We start from the raw sequence: 13,966 nt of genomic DNA, 5'->3' as shown, positions 1-13,966 counted from the left end.
GAATTAAATTACAAAATTAAATTAAATTAAATTAAACTTTAATACCAAGAGCTGCTCTTAGAACTGAGATCGTTTCAGAGCACCTCAAGCAGCAGAAGCAGCAGCCGCCACCTTCCCACTTGGAAATGGGGTCCCAAGCAAAGAGTTATATTTGCAGCCATTGTACTTTTCAGAGAGAAATAACATAAAGTAAAAAATGAGAAAACTTCCAGACCAACCAGGTGACTTTTCACCTAGTTAGATGGAGACTTATGAAAAACAACACGGTTTCAATTTATACTTCAGAACAAATTATCTTTAGTTATTAAAAGCGACAGTGACAAAGGACACTGTGGTAAGTTTGAGTAATTTGTTCATATAGTTAATGTAGCACAATCTGACACCTCACATGCAATTGGATCTATTACAGCAAGAGAACTACTGTCTGCATACTGATCAATATTACAAAATGTGATATATGTGATATATTTCAGCACAGTATTTCTGCAGATTATTCCAAAATTCATTTTAGAATGAGTTGAAGATATACCCAAATTCCTTCCGGATTTGTTTCTTTGTTTGAAAGCAGCTATCAAAACCAAAGAAAAATAACTTACAATATATTACTATCAGTGGGAAAATTAAGTGTGGAATAAAATATCCATACACTTTTAAATTACTGGTACTCGGTTTTTGGAAATCAAGAATACTTTCACAACATTACAGTCCATATGTTTATACTTCAAACAATACACAACTAATCAGCCTTTGAAATCCATAACTCTACTGCACATTTTCCTGTTTTCATCTATTATTTTGATTTTCTCCTATACCATTCATTTTCTAGACAGAAGATGCAAAACCCAAAGGAGCTACAGAGATGTAGCTGAAAAGCAATTGTCTGATACCTTCACTCACATAGTAGCCCAGACTCTTATCCGATTATTTTCTCCAGCCATGCGTTCATAAATCCAAGGCATCTAGAGAAAAGTTTTTCATGAACATAGCACCATCTGTCACAATGTAAGACTTCAGAAAGTCTTTGGAAAGAAATCTGAAGGCCTGATTCCTACATAACTAAGACATGATGTGGTTTAGTTTATGGTATAGCCACATGTACTGCAAACTCAGTAGCTGGGATTTATTCAGTAAGTCATGGAGAAACTAACATGGCATAGCATGATGTGTAAACACAGTTAGAATACTGTGGTGTTATAAAAGCATATAAACTCATAATTTATCTTCATTTATTTTTAATTCTTTAATTTTGATTTCTTTTCACAAAACAGGTAGATAAGGATGGATATACTGTCCCTTCAGCCATGACTGGATTGCAGTACCCAAGCCTTCCCCATTGTCCAAGACATCCAGGGTGATGAGCATGAAAGTTCAAAATATCCAGAAGACCACAGTTTACACTAGGTAAAATGTTTGAAATAATGAATTACAAATAAATAACAACTGAAAAAATAAATCCTGAATCTCTATTTTTAAAAAGAGGCAATCAGGGCATATTACAGTATTATATATCACAGTCATTCCATACTTGTACTACAGATGGGGATCGAAGTGGTAGAAATAGGGCTTGTCTTATGAAATCAAATAGATTCATAGCAGTGATGTGATATATCAGTGGTCCCCAACCCCCGGTCCGCGGACCGGTGCCGGGCCGTGGAGTACCTGGCACCGGGCCGCGCAGCGGCCGGGGGACATGAATGCTGCAGCGCAAAGGCTCCTGGGCCGTGCGCAATGGGCCGTGCGCAAAAGCTCCTGGGCCGTGCCCCCACCCCTGCGCGCGCTCAGCGGGCCGCGGCGATAAAAAGGTTGGGGACCACTGTGATATATGATGAGGGATTTCCCTCATTATACCACCATTAGGCTATCACCTGCTGACATTTGATGATTACGTCTATACAAATGAGGACAAAAACTTTCATATTTTGTCATCTGGATCACCTGTTGGCTGCATTATTATTTTAGAACTTGAGCCCATATTTTCACTATATTGTTAATATAGCACAAAAGTTGTGACTCAATTCTTCCCCAATGACATATCTCACAAGAAGCCATTGTTCAGATGTCAGTAGCTGAAAACAATGTGCAGGCTGTGAATACCCTATGTATATACACTGGGGCCCAACTACGCACACCTTGATGGCAGATTATCTGTCTAGAGGTATATTAAAGTTACATTCAACTGCCAGTCAACAGATGAGTGGCAATGGTTCACTGCTTCTCCTACTTTCCTGTCCCTGCCCCCATTGCCTCCTGACAGTGACAAATGAGCAGAAGGAATGCTCAGATAAGCTTCATGGTATCAGGCCTGTCCTTTACAACATGTTTTAGACTAACCTCATCAGACTTAATCACTACCGATACCCTGCAGCGTTTCCAACATGGAGGAGTTCTTTGCAGCATTGAAGTTCAGCATATCAAATCTCTTTTCAATACAGTGAAATTTCTGCTTCTCACAATTGCTTTCAGCTGGTAGACCTGAAGCTTGCATTGATCCATTAGCTCTGGGCAGAGTTATCTTCTGTTTATTTGTATATCACTTTTCCATAAGAAGCCCAATGATTCATACCAACACAGAAAACTTCTACTTTTGTCAGTCACAAGGCTTTGTGACAGAGATTATCTTCTGGTTTTGGAAGACTGTATGCAAATATAATTACATTGTAACAGAACAGCAACTTCATCAATTAACTTCACAAAATTCAATATTTACCATTTATCAACTTTTTAAACTTTTTCTTTTCATTTGCAAGAAAAATGTCCCTTATAGCACTCCACTATAAAAACATTTTTCAAAAGATTTTTGTTGTGCTGAAGGCATTATAAAATTATGTATAGATGGTACACATCTCCAGATAAATTGGCTAATACGTATAAATGATTTCCAAATATTTGTTATAAAAAATTTTTTATAACCTCAGAAAAAGTCAAAAATCATTCATTATATATATATATTTGTTTTCCTTTTGTTTTATATCTTTCTGCATTCTGTTTCTCTCTCTATTCTTTCTGACTTCTCTTTCTTTTTGATAGATTGTTTTATAAGCATGCTCTGTAAAAAATTAATAAAAATATTCAATTAATTATATTAATTTAATTTAAACAAAAAGGTAGATTTTATTTAAACCAAAACAATAAGGTGTCAGAGAGATCATGGCTATTGGCTATCTCCATTTATTTTGGGTTCTCGCCAGGCCCATGCACCATGTTGTTCTTGACATACCCACCAAAATTCTTTACCTGTCATTCTGATCCATTCTCTATGCAACATCTAGGTGAGTTAATGATATGTAAAATCATAACTATGTTCTGTTAAAACGATGTTCAAATATTGAAATTTCTTCCAGATTTGCCCAAGTTCTAATTGTCAGTATGCAGATCTTCAGCATATCTCTCTCAGTTTCAGTGAGGCAGTAAACTACTTGGCTGTATTATAAACTATAACGCCTGGACTCATACCACATAATAATCCAAAACCAGAAAACTATCTTGTAGTTTTATATGTGAGCTAATATGTGAACCTAATCTTGACTCTTTTTATTTTACACAGCTATACATCTGTCTAATGGCCTGGAACACATTTTCCTCTCCCTATTTGCTTAACTATATAAAGGCAGGTTGTTCCTAATCTTAGAAAGATTTAACACATGTACATATTAAATTACTGCCATCAAACACAGGAAAGGCAGATGGGCAGCATTATTCTTTGCCCTCTCTTTTTTGGGAGAATAATCCATCAAGGCAGATATTAAGATGAAATAGAACGAATCTCATCTCGAAAAGAACTCAGTCCACAAGGTAGCTCCTTAGAGTACTGCAATCTGACTTGGAATCCAAACTCACTTCTTGGAACTTCATCTGCTCCTCAAGCTGCCATGCATGTAGATTTTCTTTATAATTATACATAAAATACTATTTATAGAAAAGTGGCAGAACCAACGAATAGCAAATAATGGACAGCTAGCTAGAATAGTAATTATACTACTGTAGTGCATGAATTTAAGAAGCTGTCATTATGTTCATAGAATTAATTTTAACATACCAAAGTCCTTAATTTTACTACACTGTGGGAACATAAAATATTTCATTCTGTCTCCAAATGCTTATGTTTTGATGTAAATCACATTGCCTTTTTGGAACTTGCCTTCAAAAATATAAGACTATGATCAACGTATTTTTCTTTTTCTAGAAGGATTGGTAGTATTAATTTATAATTTTCTTACAATGATCTTGAAAATTTTCTGAACCGAAACCCACCCCCACCTTCACCCCCCAAAAAGATTATGCTCTTTTCTTTCAAACTGAATAACACACTTCTATATTAAATACAGATTTCCATTATTACTGACCTAATAAGTCTATTGTCATCTTGGCTATCAGCAACTCAATAAGTAATTATCATTCACCTTAGGCTGTTCCAGTCCATTAGACCAATACTGATGACTCAGGAGAGAAAATAAATGAAGAAGGGAGCACTGATTAAAGATCGAGGAAGAACCTGGCAGTAGGAGGGGGAGGTTAGGTAGCAAATTTGGTTGCTGTAATACTCTAATTCTTGGATATGTTTGCTGGAAGTTTGTGCAACAATGAATATTAAATACTTTTGCTTTTCACGTTTGAATGAGATATTAGCAGATCTGAATAAATGGGATACTTAAAAAATAAGTCTTGGTATAATACCGTAAGAACATTGTTCCAGTCCTACTCTCTTACATAATATAGTTGCTGTAAGAACCTTATCAGTAAAGAAAAGCCCAGGATTAATATAAATACTCCTTAGTCTGCATGACAGACCAAATGGTAATGCCCTCCAAGCTATCACATGATGTGCGTTAACGCTATCACATATTAAGGTTTTTTATCATATGCTGCACTGTCATCATCTACCAGCAACCATATTTTAACATGAAATACTGGTAAAGAATAGGTATTGTAAGGAGAGGTCAGGGAGAGGTTTGCAGATGGCTTTCTCACGTGAATGCAGGAGGCTACATTAATAGAATTATTTGTCATGTGAAAATGACTATATGGAAGGAGATTTCAGGTAACAATAGCATCAGATAGACTGTTCCAATTTAGAACAGAAAAATACCTCCACAGCACAGTTCACATGGAATACATTTTTCAAAAATTCCCATAGTTTAACTGCAATACAATCCATACAAATGACATTACTTCTGCTGCTGCTACTACTACTACTACTACTGCCTAAATTCCAAGCAACTCTAGACAGTTCACAAATGAAGGTTCTTTGCACAGGCTTTGTGCTAGGGCAGAAGTAAGTCCAGGAAAAGTAAGATAGAGAGTATATAGGATCGTGCATTTATTGATGACGCACTTAAACAATGGCACGATTTATGACCATAATTCCAGGCTCAATTACAATTGTAAATCGAGAATTACCTATATTATGGAACTCATAATTGGGAAACACTGATGGAAGGCTTTTTTAAAACGAAGTTTCATTTTAAGTAAGGTTTTCAATCCAAAATTAAGACTGATTTATCATTTTTAAACTGTACTGTGCACTTTTTCTTAAAAAGGGAAAGAGGTGAAATCACACATTTAAATTAAATTGCTTGGTATTTTTCTGTTGTTACACATATAAATTGAAAAACAATGTAATTTTTCTAAATCAGAACCTATATGGGGATGCAGCATAACTATATAGATAATATAGCAAGGCTCCTAAACATTTCATAGACAATCCTGCAGAAATAAAAGGCAAAAGTGTTCAGAAGAGAATTAGGGATTAATAAATATAATTATAGCAATATTGCCAGCAATATTCATTGGACCCTATTTGAATCAAGATCGCAAAATAGAATTGGGGAATTTCTACAGGCTGCTATTAGTGTTGGTGTTTAGTTTCAGTTTAGAACTGAAAGCAGAGCAATTCAAAAATTGGAGAGCAAGGATTAGATTAGTTCTTTTTACATCAGTTGCTCTGCTTGAATATAATAGTTTGCAATAATTATATCAAAAAATGGTTTATTTGTTGGCACAGTGATTCAAACCCTAATTGGTGCACTGAAAATAGCTAACCAGTAAGCAAAAGCCGCAATTTTAATATTACAACTTTGGCTTTTTAATGGAACTGCCTTGATGTATTTTCCAGGTAACACTTAAAAGAACAAAATACTATATCAAACATAGGTTGGTAAGATATTGAGCTATGAACATTGCACAACTAGCTACATTTTGGAAAATTCGTCAGCATGACACCTATGGTAGCAATATATCAGCAGATATATTGCTCTTAATGCCCACCAATTTCTCCAATAAATGTGACTTAAAAAAGAAAAGAAAATGTAAAAGTAGTGTTTTGTAAACCATCAGATTAAAACACAACATACCATATTTTTCAGAGTATAAGATGCGCTTTTTTCTCCCCTAAAAGGGGGTGAAAATTTAGGTGCGTCTTATACACCGAATGTAGCCCCGCCCACTCACTGACCCCCACCCTTTGGCCTCTACCTCGCAGCAGTTACCTCCTTGCAAGCAAACAGAAAAAAAAACCAGCTCCTTTCAATTTCAGCACAAGCTAATTAGCACAAGTTGATTGGATCGGCCTCCCAACTCTCAGCTGATTTGCTCTCAGCTGTTTTGGGCAGGGCTCTGCTGCTTGCTGAAAAGAGATAAATTGCTGGACCAGATTTATTTTTCCCTTGTGCTAATCAAGCTATGCTGGAAACGAAAATGAAAGTAAAGCAGGTTGTTTGCTGTTTGCTGCAACGAGGCAAAATTGCTCAGAGGCAGAGGCAGAGGGAGATTTCTTTTTCTTCTTTTCCTCACTAAAAAAGGTAGGTGCATCTTATACTCCGGTGTATCTTATACTCCGAAAAATACGGTACATTCACAACAAGTATCCGGGGTACTTTTAGAGTCTCATATGCAGAACTTGAGAAAACAACTGGCTACTTATTCACATCTGCTAATAACTCTTTCAAATGTGAAAAGCAAATATTGTTACTTAAGGCTCAGGAGTCATTTTTTAAATGATAGGAAACAGATAAGGAAAAAATAAATCAAATAGTTCAAAGATGAGACTAAAGTAGTCCTCAATTTACAACAGTTCATTTAGTGACCGTTCAAAGTTACAACAGCACTGAAAAAAGAGACTTATGACCATTGTCCCGTCCCCATGGTCACATGCAGGGGTGGGATTCAGCCGATTTGGGCTGGTTTGGGAGAACCGGTAGTTACAGTTAGCGGCTGGGCCCACCCACCCTCCCTGGAGCTATCCCATCTTATATAATTGCCATGTTTTTGACGCAGTGCGCATGTGCACAAGATGCACATGCACAAGTGAAGCGATCATGTGTGCGCACGCTCTCACATTTTCGATTCTGGGCAAACCAGTTGTTAAATTATGTGAAGCCCATCTCTGGTCAAATGATTTACATTCGGATGTTTGACAACTGGCTCATATTTATGATGGTTGCAGTGTCCCAGGGTCATGTGATCACCTTTTGTGACCTTCTGACAAGCAAAGTAAATGGAGAAGCCAGATTCACTTAACAACTGTGTTACTAATTTAACAACTGCAGTGATTCACTTAACAAATGAGGCAAAAACAGTCGTAAAATGGGGCAAAATTCACTTAACAAATTTCTCACTTAGCAACATAAATTCTGGGCTGAGTTGTGGTCATAAGTCGAGGACTACCTGTATAGTATAGCTTTATCTCCTATTTTAAGCAAAATAAGTGACAATTTAAAGTTACTGTAAAAAAAAACCCACCTATTTTAATTTGGACAATTTAGCTTCTATCTTGTGGTTTTGTAAATGTGTTTTAGAAAAGCAAGTCTGAGATATTTGAATTACAAATGATGATGGAATTTAGCATCTTTCTTGGGAGGTATGGCACAAGCATCTGAAGTAGCACTTGCCAGACTTTTAAGCATCTATGCAGCAGAAAACCAAATGATTTCTGCAAAAGGAACATTTCACAGAATAATTTATTTGCTATGGCAAAGCTGTATGTTGTATAATTTTCCGCTGTTGCTATGGAAACTTATTTTAGTGTTGCAGTGATTGTTAATAAGGATTTGTAGTTATATCATTTTCATCATAGGACTCCACATCATTATAGATAGAACCATGGTTTTCTTTGACAATAGCACAGATCAACCCTTATTGCAAAATATGAAATTGTACTACAATAAAACAAATAAGCTCAGAGAGCATCAAAGGCCCCTTAAATCCTACCAGTTTTCCTGTCATTTTAAAATTATTGTTACTAGAAACAGTTTTCATGTTTCCTAGTTCCTTGTTCCATAAATATCCTTAATTCTTGCAAGATTCTGGTATGAACAGTAGACTGATTATGTAAGATCTTCAGAGGAACATAATTTGAAGGCACAGGATGTCTTGGCTGCTCTGTGTAAGTAGAATAGGGTTTCAGGTCACCCATGGAACATTCACACAATATTATTTCATTAATCAGGTAGAATTTTAGGAAGAGATTAATTCTTGATGTGCTTTGCAGATTAGAACATAAAAGTGAATAAGGTATGCTGAATATAAAATAATTCTAAAACAGGTGAATGTTTAGATAATAAAATATTAATATTTACATAATTTTAGCAAAAGCATAGATTATTAATTGGATTCATACAATATATTAAACCAAAACATATTATGGCCGGGACATTATAGTTCATATACCATGGTATATGGTTTAATGAAAGTTGACCTCATGATGCAATTGGCTTTTAATAAATTAATAGTAGATTTATTTATTTATTTGCCCATTTAACACAAGGTAACTCTGGGTAGTATGTAATAAAACCAGTAGTTAAAACATATCACAAAGAGCACCTTAATAAAAGTAAATGAGCCCATTCCAAGCCCATTCTAGATCACCATCGGAAAAATCCATCCCTATGATAAAACCCCATAGGACAGAGTCATTCAGCTATTGGATGTTTTTCTTTTGTCAAATACGGCTAGTTTGATGATTGCAAATAAATCTAAGGAAAAATAGGATGTTCAGAAGTACAACATGGCTTTGCATGAAAAAGGTCCATAATATATTGCTGGGACCTTTAGTTACAAGGACTAGGATAAGACTGAAAAAGACCTCCAATTGTAAATAAGTGTGTGAAGATGTTCATGAGCATGCAGTTGGAGAAGAGAGGTTATATATGTGTGTATATGTAAATATGTGACCACATTTGTATCTATGAGGCTATGTGTGTATGTGTTTTGGAGGGAAATTATAAATTATAAACCAATTTATGCTCACTCATATCTGTACTGAGAAAAAGCCTGATTTGGTATCATTGTACTTCAAAAGTTTGCTTATTTCTATCATCTTTGAACACCCTTCAGTTCAGGAAACAGTGTAAGGATTATAGGAATGCTACCATATTGTTTTAAGGTATAACAATATAATCTTAAAAGCTTGTCAGAGTTCCCCTCTGCACATAACCTCCGAAAACTTCAGAACTGGGGGTATTTTGAGTTTCTTTACTTTTCTTTTTCCAGAACTGAGTTGTCTCTTACTTTACAATAACTGTCCTTGCAAACTTTTTTCAAGATATCCACACATACCTCTTTTTTTGTCTTCCAAGCATTTCACCACAAGTTCAGAGTCTGGGATTTTTGTTTTTGTTTTTCAGATCAACTATTGGTTGTGACAGGAATTAACTGATCAGCTTGTACCAAAGATGGTTTTTCAAGAGGCAATTGGACTTTCTGTTTTTTCTTTGAAGACACTTTGCTTCTCATGCAGGAAGCTTCTTCAGCTCTGATCTTTGGGACAACCATGACTTGGATGACTGAGACTCTCCATAAACATTTAACTGACCAGCTTGTTACCTGAGCCTGATGTCATGGGCTGAGAGAAAGTGATTGATCCTAAGTCAACCAGCCAGTTTCATGCCTGCAGCAAGACTAGAACTCTTAGTCTTCTGGTTTCTCCTGATGCTTTCATCACTATACCAAACTAGCTCTCATATCGACACATACTATACCACCTTAATATGACTACATGTAGACTTCTCAAAATGGAAGTAAAATACCCACATTCTTACATATTGCTTAACCTTTCTTCTAATGAATCCAGAACTCTGACGTCATTGCAATTGGGATTAAACTGAAACTAGGATCCTGAAAAAAATTATATAAAATGTTGAACATTCTTTGTGTATCTATACCATTTGCTCTGTGCAGTGCATGTATGCCAAATGAAACTGCCTAAACTCATAAAATACTAAGCTAAGAGGAACAGAATCCTGCTCTAGGTGGATTCTGTAGGGCTAAGCTGTCAAAGTTGGGTTATAGTTCAAGTGACCTAGGAAAATGAAGGACAGCTCTGTGGATTTGGAAAGATTTCAGCAATATACAAGAAGCCAAGTATTTCAGATTAAAATAATCTTAAATCAATGGTTTATGTGAGACTGCAGAGGCTTCCTCCATTGTGGAGAGGGTGCAGAGATATTTTCTAAGATGATGGAGTTTAGTAGTTTTATTGTATTTGTTTTATTTTAATAAGAAAGGAATTTTAAATGGTTTAATAAAATCAGAATAAAATAAATTTTCCCATCACTGTAATGAAAATTTGGAGGCATTTGTTCTGGAGATGATTCCTCCAGTATGCCTTTCTTTGGTATGCAGTAGTGACAGATGGGCAGCAACCGTCAAGGTCTTAATCAGAAAACTTGTACCTGCTCTTTTTAACTGGGATGCTAGAATTTGAAATGGGAATGCTCTGTGTTCTACCTTCCCCATATTCCCCTGGATAAGATTTTTCTTGCATGTCTGGAAACCTCTTAAATTGTTTTAGAAATTTTATTGCATCACAGCTAAGGAATTTACATTTGTCGATTGTGAGATTTATATAATGTATCAATAATTACACTCATGCTGTGGTATAATGATCCCTGTTCATTGTTTCTCCAATTTCAAGATGGTTTAAAAGAGCCAAAGACCTTCATAAAATAGTTTATATTTTCAGTTGGTTGACTTCCAGTTCTAGTGAATGATGAATAATCAAAACATTAGCAAAGTAAAGTTGCATTTTTGCTCCTGTCTTTCCCATATATGCTTATCTCGCCGTATCCAGCCTTGCACATGCCCATCCCCCAACTGTAATTCTGATTGGCTAAATTAATTCTGCAACATCCTGCTGTGCATAATTATGTTATCCCTGTGTCAATTCAAATGCCTCCTCCTTCTCCCAACCTTTCCTGAAATTAAAATGTGGCAATTGTAGTTCACAGCTGGCTCATCAGAGGTGGCCAGTTTAAGAATAGGCACATCTGACTCTGCTTAACTCTCTGCTTTGATTGCTTAAGTGTATACATGATTATTAGTATTTTGCATGTTTCAAAAATGTGCTGCTTCACCTGCAAAACTGAGCTGCCTTAAGAGGAGACTTGAAAAGAAATGTATTTCTTCTCCAGACCTAGTTGACAAAGGACACTGTTTGACTTAATGAACAAATCAGGCATTGGCAAAAAATAAAAAATTGAACAGACTATAATTAATATGCTTCTAAAATATCTATTATTATTTTTTGCTTCTGCAAAGACCAACTACATATTTAGATTATAGTAGGCCTGGTCTTGAAATGTAAGTCTGGCAGAGTGAAAGGAATTTCAGATAAAGAAGCAAGAGCAGAAGAGAGTACTAAGCTGTTCCTGTATCCATTATTTCCTGCAGTTATTTGAGATCTTTTTGGATCTCTGAAAGATCTAAAAATTGGTAAATTCTTCCTGAGCAACTAAATTTCATATTCATCAGAATTGTTACTATGGGCTGTGAACCTTTGGCTTCAGAGGTATAAGCAGCCTCAAAGACCCAAGCATTCTTTCTGGCTAAACTACAAACGTGGTAGCATGACAACATAAAATTTACAGTGTGGTTTTTTTTTATTTTCATGCTGGAAATATATAAGAAAAACATAGCATACAATGGAAAATGAAACTTTTCAGCTGCATATCCAAAACTCTTAAAAATGGAAGATTCTATTCCTATTTACATACATGGGAGGCTTCACACTTCCTTCATCATTGTCCATCCACTGCAGCCTTTAGCCACCAAATGTAGTTTCCAAGAATTTGTTAACAGCAATATTGGACTGGCTTTAAGTTCTGAAGGAGTGCCAACAACTGTCTTCTTAATATCTTGTCTCCACAGCCCAGCTGCCTTCCCTATGGAGTATTAATGATAGTGATTTTTTTAGGACAATTATCCTGCTGAAAGAGAAAGTCTCCTGCACCTTTATACAATTTCTGTCCAGTATTATTTGTGTATATTAATATACTGAGTATACCTGAAATATATTTTGTATATTTAAATGAAAATGGACGTTGGTCTTACCTGATACGTCCATTCTCGAGTAGAAAGAAACACCAGTCAGACTGGGGAAGACGACTTCCTGTATCCAGCATGGACCGGGTCTGCACTAATTTAAATAGCTCCGCCCTCTTGCCCCAGTGTTTCGGCGAGGGCCATGGCGCAGACCGTCGTGTCTTCCTAAAATGAGAGAGAATTAATATCCAAACCCCCCTCCCATCCAACCCAGAGGGCCGGAAACAGGGTGGGGCTGACTGGTGTTTCTTTCTACTTGAGAACGGACGTATCAGGTAAGACCAACGTCCATTCTCCGAAGTGAAGAAACGCCAGTCAGACTGGGGACATACCAAAGCCAGATGTCGCCAGGGAGGGAAAACTGCGGCCCGAAGGCTCTAAGAACGAAGCACCTCCTGCAGGACCCAACGACCAAAGGCTGCTTCCGCGGATGCGAAAGAATCCACCCGGTAATGGCGAATGAATGGAGAAATTGACATCCATGTCGCCGCCCGGCAAACCTCTTCCAGAGTAGCTTGGGTAGCCCAAGCCGCTGAAGTGGCGGCACTCCTCGTCGAGTGTGCAGTGATGCGGGGTGGAACTGGGAGATGCTGTTGTTGATAGGCTGTAGCTATGGTCGCCCTAATCCAGCGACCTAGAGTGGTACTAGTGACTTTGGCCCCGATGGAAGCAGGTTGAAAGGATATGAATAGAGCCTCCGTCTTACGAAGAGGTGCCGTCCTAGAGATGTAAATCTTTAGAGCCCGACGGACGTCGAGGTGCCAAGACCGTTCCAACCGATGAACTAGGCGCCGACAAAAGTTCGGTAGATTGAGCTCCTGAGCTCGATGGAATCTAGAGTTGATTTTGGGTAGGAATGCCGGATCAAGGCGGAGGACCACCCTATCATTATGAAAAATGCAGAGGTCACTGTGGACAGATAGAGATGCCAGTTCAGATATTCTACGGGCTGAGGTTATAGCAACGAGAAATGCTACCTTGAAGGACAAAAAACGGAGGAACACCTGACGGAGAGGTTCAAACGGAGACAGAGTTAGAGCATTCAGGACCTTCTTGAGGTTCCATGTAGGATAGCGATGAATCGGGGGAGGACGGAGGTTAACCGCCCCCCGAAGGAAAATGCGAATGTGAGGGTGACGAGCGATAGAGTCCGGAGAATTGCAGGAGAGAATAGAGGCGATAGCTGCAACTTGGCGACGTAGCGTGTTCAGAGTCAAGCCTGAATCAAAACCGTCTTGAAGGAAGGAAAGAACTTGGAGAACTGAGGCTGACAGTGGATCGATGGAGGAGCGTCTACACCACTTAGAAAATGATTGCCACGTTGCTTCATAAATGCGTGAAGTAGATAGACGGCGAGCCGCCTGCATTGTGAAAATTACCCTGGTAGGGACCCTGGCCTCCATTAAGAGGAGCCGCTCAGACTCCAAACGGTTAGATGGAGCCAAGCGGGATCTGGATGATGAAGAGCTCCCTGAGTAAGCACTAGCCTGGAGTCCGGAATGCGCCAATGTGGAGCTACTGACAGAGAGAGCAGGTCCGCATACCACGGCCTGCGGGGCCAGTGAGGTGCAATGAGAATGAGTTCCGCCTGTTCCTCCAGCATCTTCCTGAGTACGCGGGGGATGAGTGGCAGGGGGGGGAAGGCATATAG

The 13,966-nt window shown here is 37.7% G+C and overlaps 1 protein-coding gene across 2 annotated transcripts in view; it reads right to left on the bottom strand.

The window, feature by feature from the left end:
* The window catches only part of MSRA (methionine sulfoxide reductase A), a 201,643-nt gene that overhangs the window by 140,130 nt on the left and 47,547 nt on the right, over positions 1–13,966 (bottom strand). The gene's annotated exons all lie outside the window — the stretch shown is intronic.

This window comes from Pituophis catenifer, unplaced genomic scaffold (assembly GCF_029215685.1).
Source record: "Pituophis catenifer annectens isolate HBS135680 unplaced genomic scaffold, rPitCat1.0.hap2 SCAF_1, whole genome shotgun sequence".
Classification (NCBI taxonomy): Eukaryota; Metazoa; Chordata; class Lepidosauria; order Squamata; family Colubridae; genus Pituophis; species Pituophis catenifer.
The sequence above is the reverse complement of the archived record's forward strand: the minus strand, read 5'-3'. Positions and strand labels throughout refer to the sequence as shown.